This window comes from Capsicum annuum, chromosome 10 (assembly GCF_002878395.1).
Source record: "Capsicum annuum cultivar UCD-10X-F1 chromosome 10, UCD10Xv1.1, whole genome shotgun sequence".
Classification (NCBI taxonomy): Eukaryota; Viridiplantae; Streptophyta; class Magnoliopsida; order Solanales; family Solanaceae; genus Capsicum; species Capsicum annuum.
The window spans coordinates 79,139,063-79,150,904 of NC_061120.1; the positions used below are offsets into that span (position 1 = coordinate 79,139,063).

Here is an 11,842-nt window from a genome sequence, read left to right on the forward strand (position 1 = left end):
TTCAGCCCATGTGTGATTCCATGCAAGATTTTGAATTCCTCATGCCATGAATTTGAGTTTCCCATGCTTTATTCAAGTGAATTCCATGATAGATCCTAAAGTCATGATTTTTACCAACATTCCCATGTTTAAAATTATTGCTTTCCACATATTTGATGAAATTCCTATATCATGTTCAATTAATTTTCGGATGAACCCCAAGTTATGAATTTAGCCATGTTATCCTATTGTTTGCCCATGTTTAAGCTATTTTTGTGTTCAAGTTTATGGTCCCCATGTGTTTGATAAAATGCCCAAGTAATGGGTTTTTGAATAATGTGTTCTTATAATGGTTTCATAGCTTTCATATGTCCCTATTGTTATTGCTATCGAGCCTTGGGGGTTATGAATACCCAAGAACTTAGTTGTTTACTTAGTTTCGGTATTTTAAGAATAGTTTCAGATAAACCATGACCCTTGTCATTTAGTTAGTATCATGTTCAGTTAAACTCAGCCCAGTACCAGTTTATATGTCAATAATTACCTCAGAATCTGTATGCACTGATGTTTTTAGAACACCATAACCTGAGCTTATCTTATCAGCTTCAGTGCATGCACCAGTTAGTATTTTAGTGTCTTTCAGTTAGGAGTAGGATTTATCACCAAGTGGGAAGTGTGGGTTCAGTGCATGCTACTTCCCTAGAAACTATATGCCATCGTAAGTTTAGGGGTCTCGCCAGAGAGTGTTTCCCCTTGCCCAATATGGGCTCAGTTTAGTGATCACTACAGTTTAGGTTCTATTCAATGGAAAGGATAGAACAACCCTTCTCAACATGGGTCAGACATTGGACTCCATGATAGCTCACATGGTTTATGTTTGTTACATGATAGCTCCCCCAGTCTCAATTCAGTATTCAATTCAGAGTTCAATTTTAGGTTTGTTTGACCATAGCATTAGATTATTAGTTATTCAGTTATCAGTGTTTCAACATCTCAATTTACCGACTATACAAAATCGTGTTTTTATGCTTGGTCATGCATTCTCAAATTTTACAGTTTTCATGCATTTATGCTCAGCTATCTCATGTTGTTCAATAGTCCGTAATCAAATATCAGATACTTAGTATGTATACGTTAGTTATCCCTTTTTCTTAAGTTTTACATATTCCGTCACCCTAACATCAGCTATTCAGTTAATCAGAATAGTTCAGTACATATATGCTATTTTTGAGCGTTCACGTATTCATGTTTTATTGTATCCCATCTTAAGTATACTTATATTATAAAAGGAAAGTTTTAAGAAACTAAGTGTAATGATTCACCAGCTTATCAGACTATGTTTGTTACTCATTTTTTAAGATATTTCAGCTTTCAGTTTATTTCAGTCTCTCGGTGAGCCTACTTACACCTAATCATGCATGTTTTAAGATTATGTATGAAACCAGTTTTACTTATTGCATTCACCCCTCACTTACTCAGTACATTCCAGAAGTACTGATCCATATATACGTCTGTGTGGCTACATTATCTCATAATGTAGGTACCATTTGTAGCCTGCACATTATGATCTGATAGTTCCAGCCAGCAAGTGATGAGTTCTCTTATTTTGAAAACTCCAGACAGTTTTAGTTCATGTACAATTTATTTATTTTTATATGTATTGATTAGTGGTAGTTGGAGGCATGTCCCAGCTATCTATTATTAGTATAGTAGAGGCTTCATAGATGTCAGTCAGAGTTAATCATGTAAATTTAGTTCTTTCCTCAGATTTATCAAATTGTAAAACTTTATCAATTACATACTATTTCAGATATTCAGTATGATTATGTTTCCGCACAGTAGAACTAGTTATTCGATGTATGATAACTCAGTTGCTTAACAGTATGCCACTTTATGGGTTATCTTGGGATCACTTGTGGTTCCTATCACTATGTGGCGTCTGGGTGTACTCCCGGGGCATTACATAAATTATTAAGAATTAGAGTGAATTAATGGGTGAAACTCCTAGAATGGTGATGTAGGCTATGATTATAGGCTAAATCAGTGGGTGTATGTCCTTAATGCCTAAAGGTGAATAATGAACTATTGAATTATTCCTTGTTGTTGTTTCTAGATCAAGAACAAGCTAAATGTGAAAAAAAGGCAAGGCTCACGTGAAATAGTGCATTTCAGGGCTTGGTTAAGGTAAGTTATGATTTGAATTATAGTTATAGACCTAGTATGATTTTCATGCCTATCCATGAGTTGAATAATTGTGAATTGGAATTTGAGCATATTTGTGATTAGTAGTTGATTGTATACATAAAATGATGAACTTTGAATTTGACTAAGTGTCTTGATAAGTTGGTTAATTTTATATTTGGTGAACTTCATCATATTCTTGTTAATATTAATTGTGACATTCATAATTGTGATATTTGGTGGATGGGTACTGCGCTGGTATATGATGCGTAATGATTGGTATTCGAAGGATCGAATTCCACCTCGGTATGATAGATGAACTAAGCTCGTCCCCTATAGGTCATTACTATTGGGCATATAAGACCCTTAGTATGTATGTACATATTTGAGAAGAGGTTTGATAGTTGTAATTTGTTGTTTCATATTATTGGTTCATTGACTATTTAGTAGCATTGTATGTGTTGTAACAAATACAAATAGCATGAGACTACTTGTGACATGGTTAGGTGAAAGTGACTTAGTTTATTATACTTGTAAAATGTAGAGGTCCATAGGCTCCTCCGTTGTTATGGTATTTTAATCAAAGATGGCCTAAAGAGGAGTTTTATTAACATACAGGCCCAAGAATTGATCCAAGTCGAAGGCCCAAATAAATCTCAGGCAAAAGCAAAAATAAGAAAACAAAAACCTACTTCTAAAACAAAAATGAAATAGATATCTAAAAAGCTAAGATCGCCATTGCATTCTATCTTAATCAATGGCTCCAACGCTTTAAATCAAGATGCAAATGATGACAATGAAGGGTAAGATCAAAGTTAAGCCAAGCAGAGGAAAGCACCACGTCCATGAACCTATGAGTATGGAAGATTTCACATAAGACGTTTACGAGTTTCATAAATGTCATGAAATTGGTTCAAATGAAAACTTCCTCAACTCACAGTTCATTAGATAGGATCTCTTAATACTCATTGAAGTCTAAATCTTATCGCCGAACTCATTTATTAAGTGTTTTTGATTGAAATTGTCTCATTTGAGTTTTTTCATTGACATGTTGCGCTCAACATGGAGCCGATACCACTATTTACGAAAAATACCTCAAATGGTCTAGATTCGACCAAATCTGGTAAGAAATCCTTTTCTATGATCACCACTCTCTTTGCCCATTGCATCTTAAATCATGTTCTTGTTCTGACTCAGTTCCTTATGTTTTATTCATAGATGCTACTGCAGATTCATGCAGCTCTATTCCACAAAGTTGTAAGTCAACTCATACCCTTTCCTTATTCTGTGCAAATTTCTCTTGTATACTGTTTTGATGTTGTAACTTCATGCTCCTCATTTTTATTATTTCCATCATGATGTGGTTTGTTCCAAACTGACTGAACTACTTATGCGTAAAAGTTTCCATTCTGACATTTAACAATCTTTAAGATAGGAATTTAATTTTTGCTCATTGTACCAATAACTCTTTCGGCATTTATGATGTCTTGTACAGTATTATAATGAATTACTAATGGACCTATAAAATGAAAGAAAAATTCATGAGAAATGACATAATTTTCCCCGTGAACTTGTCCGTTCAACTTACTTTAACACTAGAACTAAACTTTTATTTATTCCCCCACCCCATCCCAATATTTTTAAAGTGTATTAAAATACTCCCTTAATAGCCTGCGTGTAAGAAATCATTGTTGGGCGCGTTAAAACATAATTTTTGTCTATTAGATTTCTTTTAAATACCCGTTTTGAGTCCCCTGACAATTGTATCAAATTTTCTCTTTAAAAATCCTAATTTATCCTTCTTTTTCATCATCTCCAATCCAATATTTGCTCAATACATGAAATTGATGCAAAAATTATAATTATTTTCTCTTTATTTGTATATATTAAGCCGCATAAATTTGATATTGAAAAATATAAATTCAAATTGATTTTATCTTCGTCTCCTTCCCATATTAAGGTATAATCTCATTCATTACTTTGTTTATCATTTTATTAGGGATTACTTTCCTTTTTTTTACTTTAATTTTGTTTCTGAATTTTAGCTTATTTGATGAAATGAATTTCTTGTAGCACACAATAATACAACAACAACAACAACAAACCCAGTATATTCCCACATAGTGGGGTCTGGGGAGGGTAGAGTGTACGCAGTCCATACCATTATCTCTAAAGAAGTAGAGAGGTTGTTTCCGATAGACCCCCGGCTCAAGATAAAAGGCAATATACAAAAACATAAAAAACGATAAAATAACATAGGTACGGCATCCACAAAAAATTTATGCATTGCCAAACAAAGGACACAATAATGAAGTCAATTAAATTGAGTAAACTTTGTATGGAAGAAAATGATTCTGCTTTGAAGCAAGAAGTTCATTGTAATCACGGAATTTCATTGTATTTGAAGACATCTTGAACTTTAAGAAATCTCGGTAGAAGATATTGGGCATGGCCTTATAGTGGGATAAATATCAAATTGTGCCTTTTCTCTTGCTATTTCGACAAAATTGATTAAAGATGAGAAATAAGATTGATTCATTCCTTATTTGTCACCATTGAAGGGTCCAAGATCTTGCGACTTTTGGTGTTGGAGGGATATAGAAGATATTGATTCGAGGTCCAAATATGTGATTCCTAAACTAATAGAGAAACTAGGTGAGCTTGAGAATTTAGTTGAATCTTGTCATTTCAATGAAATTGAGAAATTGATTGGGTTGAACAAATTATTTGAGGAAGGTTCAGAAGAAGTTGACAGGCCTAAAGAATCCAAACAAAATGATAATGGGATTAATATGAAATTGGAGAAGTTGGAAAAAGATTAGGAAGATCGAGAAAGAGAAGAAGTGGAGACGAATAGCTAAAGGGAGGACTAGAGAGAATACTCACTTCTTTGTTATGTTTTTTTGTTGTATATTAGTAATAGCTATAAGTTATTTGGTTAGGATGCTCTGTATGAAAAATGTTCAATGAGGTTACCTTAGCACTAGGTTGTTATTGTTAGATGATATGTTCCAAATTGTTGTGTTGAGTAGTGCAACTTCTTTTGTATTTGGATTTTTGTATATATATGAAGAAGAGAAAGGTTGTTAAATTGATTGCATTTGAATCATTTTTATTTATCTTTTGTAATAGCGTACAACCTTAGTAGCAAAAAACCAAGTACAGCAATAAATTGCAATTTAAAAATGCAAAATATCAAAATACTGCAGGCTCAACACAACAAACGCAGTCACAACTGCTGATATTACAACAGAAACATTAGTCAAAAATGTAGTCACAGCTGCAGATATTTCAACAAAAATATTAGCCAAAATACAGTCACAGTTGCATCATTGTTTTCAAAACATGTCAAATTAGTAAAGTCACAGATGCATAGTTGAAGTCACTACAATTTAACTACTAGCTAAGTTGAAATTACTACTGTTTCATTACACACAATCAATAGACAAAAAGAAAAACATAATCAGGCTTCTACTAAAAAGTTTTTGAACTTGTTTGGCTTAGATGATTCATTTCAGCAACATTTGACCTTGTCCTCATCCTTTTTTGTTCTTTCATGTCTTCAAGTCCTTATTGGGTCATAACTTTCTTTCCTTTCTATTTCACACCTGATGTTGGTTTGTGATGTCCAAGATGTCCAGTCACTATGGAAGAGTTCATAGGCATTTCAGGCCGACAAAAGTAAAATAGGACAAATTTAACTTAAGACTTGTAAAAGGTTTACTTTAAACTAAAGAAATATAATCAAGAGATTTTAACTTACATTGAGGATTCTAAAATCACTCTCTGTATGAAGCACCACCATTCCAACCATTCTAGGTCTTTTATAAGGTGTCCCTTTACCTTTGCTAGCACTAGTGACACCGTCACTAGAAGTAGCAACAACATCATCCCTCTTGTTGAACCAACACAACTAATAGCAGCAACATTAATTCCTCTACCTCTACCTGCTCCACCAACAACTGCAACATTAACTTCTCTACCCTATCAGCTCCACCAATAACTGCAGCATTAACTCTTCTGCCTCTACTAGCTCCACCAATAACTGAAGCATCATCTCTTCTACTCATACCAATAGCACTATCAACAGCACAAGTTGCAGTCTTTTTTCATCTGTCAACACCCATAGTAGCAGCAGTTGCTGCAGGTGTTTCTCTTTCTTTACCAGTAGTACCACTAGCAGCAGCTGCTTCTGCTGCTGCAACCTACAACACATAAGAAAAAATATAATGAAAGTAAAAAATAAAAGAAAATAAAGAGAATTAAAATACTAGTAAATTACAAGTCAAATGTTACCTTTCTAAAACCTTTTGGTCTTCCTCTTCCTTTGTTTGGTGTTGTAGAAGAAGAACCCATACTAGTTCTAGTTGAACTTGAAGTCAATGTACAACTCCTTTTATTATGATCCTTGTTGTTACATGTGTTGCAGGTCATCTCAACACCTCTCTTTGACAACTTTCCAATCTTGTTTTCATTCTAATCTTTTCTTCTAGATTTACTGGGTCAACCAGAAAGCTTTCTAATTGTAGGTGGTATAACAGCAAGGTTGGCTGACTTCGGTCATATTTGCATACCAGTGTAAGGCTGAATAAAGTAACTATAGGTCTTGAGGTAAGTTTCTTTAGTAAACCAATGTGAAACATAGTTAATGGGTTCTAGTCTTCTAAAGTGTAGTGCAGCTATGGCATGACAACAAGGTACACCTTTTAATATCCAAGACCTATATGTACAAGTATTATCCCTCAAATTCACTGTAAAAGTATTTCTCTATCTATCCTGGACCTCAAAACCAAATTCATCATTCCACTCAAGATTACACTTCATTGATTTTGATGTGTTATCTTGTAATATTTTAGTGCCATTAGAGAAATATCAGTTATCTATGTTTCAGAAAACTGTCTCAATTCTCCTATTCTTCTCATCACCTTAACCCTTATTTCATCAAGCATTGATATGATAGTCTTGTATATTGTCCCTAATATCCATGAGTTGAAGCTTTCAATCATGTTGTTGTCAACACTATCAAAGCAATTGTGATATCTGAAGTAGACCTTAGACCACCTTTCTATGTTGTGCCACAGAAGATATTCACAAATTTTATCAACTAACATATCCATATGATCCAAATTTCTTCTCAATTCTTATTCACATGTAGACTCGTCATACTTCCAAAAATAGTTTCTTCTTTTAATACCTCTCCAATCTTTAGACTAGTTGGCTAAAACATGTCTAGCACATATTTTCTATTCTACATTTGACAGTAAATCTGAAATTGCACTGTCAAGAGCCTTGAACAAAACAAAATATATTAATTTACATAAGTATAAAAATAATTAAAAAGAAAAAATTCAGAAAATGAATAAGAGAAAAATTCAGTAAATCTTATAATTTCTTTTTGCTCTTCTTGCTTTTTCTTCTCTTCTATCAGGTTGTTCAACCTCGGTATCCCTATAATTATCATCATCAGAATCTATTTCAAAACTTACCTCTTTATCTTAATCAATATATGACTCATCTTCATCTATCTTTCCCTCTAGACTATTTTTTTTTTCTTTGATAAAATCTCATCACATCCCACATCAACTCCCTTTTTACCTAAACTAACATCTTTTGTTCTAGGATTTTTTTTTCTCTTTTTTGTTTCAACAGACCTCTTCTTTTTGGCAGCCTTCTTTTGTTCCCTCAAAATCCTTACCTCCTCGTGAACATCACTACCATATTCATCATCTTCAGCTTCATAAAAATCATAATAATCTAATTTTTCACTCACATCAGTTTCACTTTCCTAATCTGATGGAATAACTTGGACATCTATTGTAGTAACAAAAGTTGTGTCACCTAAATTCTACTCTATACTAGTAGAAACACCACCCGAGTCCTCATCAGTAGAAGAAACAATGTTAACACAATCCAAATCATCACTCCTAGCACTACCACCAAGTCCCCACCAATAGTAGAAACATCACCACTACCTAAGTTTTCACCCCTAGCAATAATGCCAACATCACCCAAGTCCCCACCAGTTGCAGAAAAATCACTACCACCTCCACTTAAGTTCTCACCCCTAGCAGCAACACCGCCATCACTCAAGTCCCCACTAATAGAAGAAACACCACCACCACAACCACCTAAGTCCTTACCAATAAAATAAACATCATCACCACCACCTAGATCTTCACCCCAAGCTATAGTACCACCACCACTCAAGTTTTTACTAACAGTAGGTTCATAAGGTGTTACAGTTTCCACAAAGCCCTCTTCAAACTCTAAATTATCACAGTCTCTTAAGACTTGACTTAACTCTTTATCAAAAGTAGTAGGACAAAATTTTCCTCCCACATGGGGGTCATATTCACTAGCTGGTACCACATCAGCCTCATCAACTAAATATGTCACATATAACTCAGCAACATTTTTATTTTTAAGTTGAGTTATAATACCCAAAATATCCTTATCACATGTCACTATTACTAATTTTTTTCTTTTGGGAGGTCTGATATAAATAATACACGAGAAACAATTATATCCAATTTTCTTCACGATACCAATAATTCAAAGTAAGAAAGTTTATCTACATTACCATCAAAACGGTCAGTAGCAGTACCTCCATGATACTTAATATGGAATTTTTGTTGTAATTTGCCCCCATGGTGAAACCTCAATGTAACATACATAAAATCCATGGTTAATCTGGAAAAAAAATTAAAAAATACGAGCTTAGAATTTATTCAAGGCAAAAATTATAATATCAAAGTAAAACAATCAAAACAACTAATAATCACCTGCGGTAGTCAAATTTCGTGAAGGAGCAACATAAAAATCGTAAACAACCACAAAAATCAACTAATTTAAAGTGAAATCGAGTGAAATCATCGCGGTTTAGGTAGGTTTTAGAGAGAGAAAAGTGAAATGAGTTATTATTTACGATTTGGGGTATTTGTTAAGAGTGGATCGGGTTATAATTGAGAATGGATCGGGTTATAACGTGGATGAATCAAAGGTCGCATGTTTAATAACACCCAGCCTTAACTTGGGTTAGGTTACGAAGGGGGTATTTTAATATACTTTAAAGATGTTAAGGGGGGAAATAAATGAAAGTCTAGTTTAAGTGCTAAAGTAAGTTGAGTGAACAAGTTCACCAGAAAATGATGCCTATTCTCAAAATTCATTAGCTAAATAATCGGCTATCTTTTTCACTCTCTCAAAGTATGTTCCACCTCCACTTGATTTTGCTCCGTTGGTCTTAGGATACTTTTAATATCAATATCAATCTTCCATGGCACTTCCTGTATTCCTTTGTTATGGTTGCACTTATGCTTGAAAGGGTAGTATAAATGTGTTGACAAGGGTAGTATAAATGTGTTGACAAGGTTAAGATTGGTATTGTTGTTATTGGTTTCGTAAGTGGTTATTCTGTGGATAGTGATGGTTCGGTGCAATTACTTGTTATGTATTAAGTTTTCTTGGTCAAATATTACTTAAAATGGCTAAGTGTTCGATTAAGAGTTTTGAGTTTAATAATACTCCTATCGGGGGATTAGGGTGGGTGTCACTCATGTCCATTGGATCGTGACAACTTTTGATGAGTGCAAAAAATAGCTTCCTTTGCTAATTTTTTGTTTCTGATTTAATGCAATTATAACTTTCAGCAATTGGACATGTTGGCATCTCTATTCAAGCCTCAACACTCAGCAAAATATTCAAGCCTCAACACTTTTGATTTTGCTCCATTGGTCTCCCATCTATTAGATCATTTTTTACGTCAAAGTGATATAAATTAAATCCGATCTATTACATTATTTTTTACATCAAAAAAGAATATTTCTTTTATATTCTTCTCTTTTATATATTATATTATTATTTGTTATTTAAATTTCATTTTTGTTATTCATAAAACAAACCCTTTATTTATTTATTTTTACCATATTCATCCTATATAATTTATATTTCTTTCTTAGATAATCATTTAACATAAAATTATTTTATATGATATATTTTTAAATATTATAAATTGTAAGCAAACAGACATTATACATATTAATGGACAATTCAAATAAAAGTAAAATTATTGATAAAATATAATTACATAAATATGACATTATGGTAAAATTTATAATTTTAATTTTTATATAAATATTCAACTTTCAATATTAGTACATTGCTCTCATAAATGATCTATTAATGCATTATAAAGTGAAAAATGAACATTTTTGTCTTTAATTCCTATACAATTATAATTTATAATAAAATTAAATTGCATTTTATAGAAAAATAATATATATTGATATTAGTTATAAAAATTATACATCAGAATTAAGATGTAAAATTAATATCATAAGGATATTACATAAAAAAATAATTAGGTATATTAGGGACTTAAATTAAATAAATGAAATTTATAATATTTTAAATTAAAAGTGTTATATAATTGCGAATGGAGCAAACTCTGTGGTCAGTTCCCTACCGCTTAGTGCGCTGACAGAGGAACGGAGGATTAGTCTCACGACTGCCGGTTGTGGGAATACCTTGGGAAATCAAAAAAAAATTATGAATACTAATGGTTTTGATGAATAATGTCACACTAAATTTGGTGTAACACTATTCATACACCAAAATGGTGTAAGAATTGTTGTTGGGTTGAAGCACTAAAACACTAAATTTTACATTAAAAAAAAATTGATGTAATATCTGGTGTTGAGTTGGAGATGTCCTTAAGAAAACAAAATGAATTAAATTCGATATAGACTACCATTAGTAGGGGGTGCGGATCTATGCGGATAACTAGCTTGTGAAATAGATTCATTATATTTCAGTATCTTTTAATGATTTATTCTTTTCATAAGATGTATTCATTAATTTGTGTAGTTTATTATTTTATCCTGTAGTAATTGCAGAGTTACAGATTTCTGTATAATAATTTATCCTAATTGTACTGTAATGTATATTTAATTCTAGATTTTCAATGTTATTTATTATCTTGTGTTGTTCTTCTCGTAGCGAGATTTTTAAATTATATAAACTATCACATGTACTTTTTTCTAAATTTTCTAAGGTTTCTTCTATCCATATTAATTTTTCTTTTAGATTCTTCATTATTTGTCTAATTCGGTTTCTATAATTGATTTCTTTGTTTAGATTATCTTGATTTTCTCTAGTTTTTCTTATATATTCTAACATCTCTTAATCTGAATAATATCCATCTGGGTAATTATCCAGGTATAACTGTGCTATCTAATTTATAGTTTCAATTTTATAGTCTAATACTTTTTCTAATATTATTTTCTTAATATCTATAATTTCTATATCTCTAAGTATATATAAGATTAAGACTTTAAGATTATCTATCATTTAAAATTGACTAAATATTTTATTATAATATTTTGTAGATGTTTGTTTTAGCCTTAGTAGTTCTTGCATATTTTCATTAAGAAATTCTATATCTTTTATATCTTTAGTTTCCATGTATTTGTCTAAATTTACTTTCATCTGTTTTTCTATTAACTGTATGTTTCTCATATTTTTTTTCAAAATTTCTAGATATATGTAATTTATCATGGTAAGTATTTATAAGAGTAGTTAGGTAGGTATGGTATGTAATTTATTCTAGTCATATAATATTTACCAAATGCTTTTTCTAATATGATTTTTCTTATATCTACTACTTTTATATCCTTAAGTGCAT

At 31.9% G+C, this 11,842-nt stretch overlaps 1 long non-coding RNA gene across 1 annotated transcript; it reads left to right on the forward strand.

Annotated features, from left to right (window-relative positions):
* The first annotated feature begins 2,884 nt into the window (after positions 1-2,884).
* Positions 2,885-5,358, forward strand: LOC124887928. Its single transcript, XR_007045567.1, has 3 exons — positions 2,885-3,283; positions 3,379-3,417; positions 4,722-5,358. It is a non-coding gene; the product is annotated as an uncharacterized LOC124887928 (long non-coding RNA).
* Positions 5,359-11,842: the final 6,484 nt, after the last annotated feature.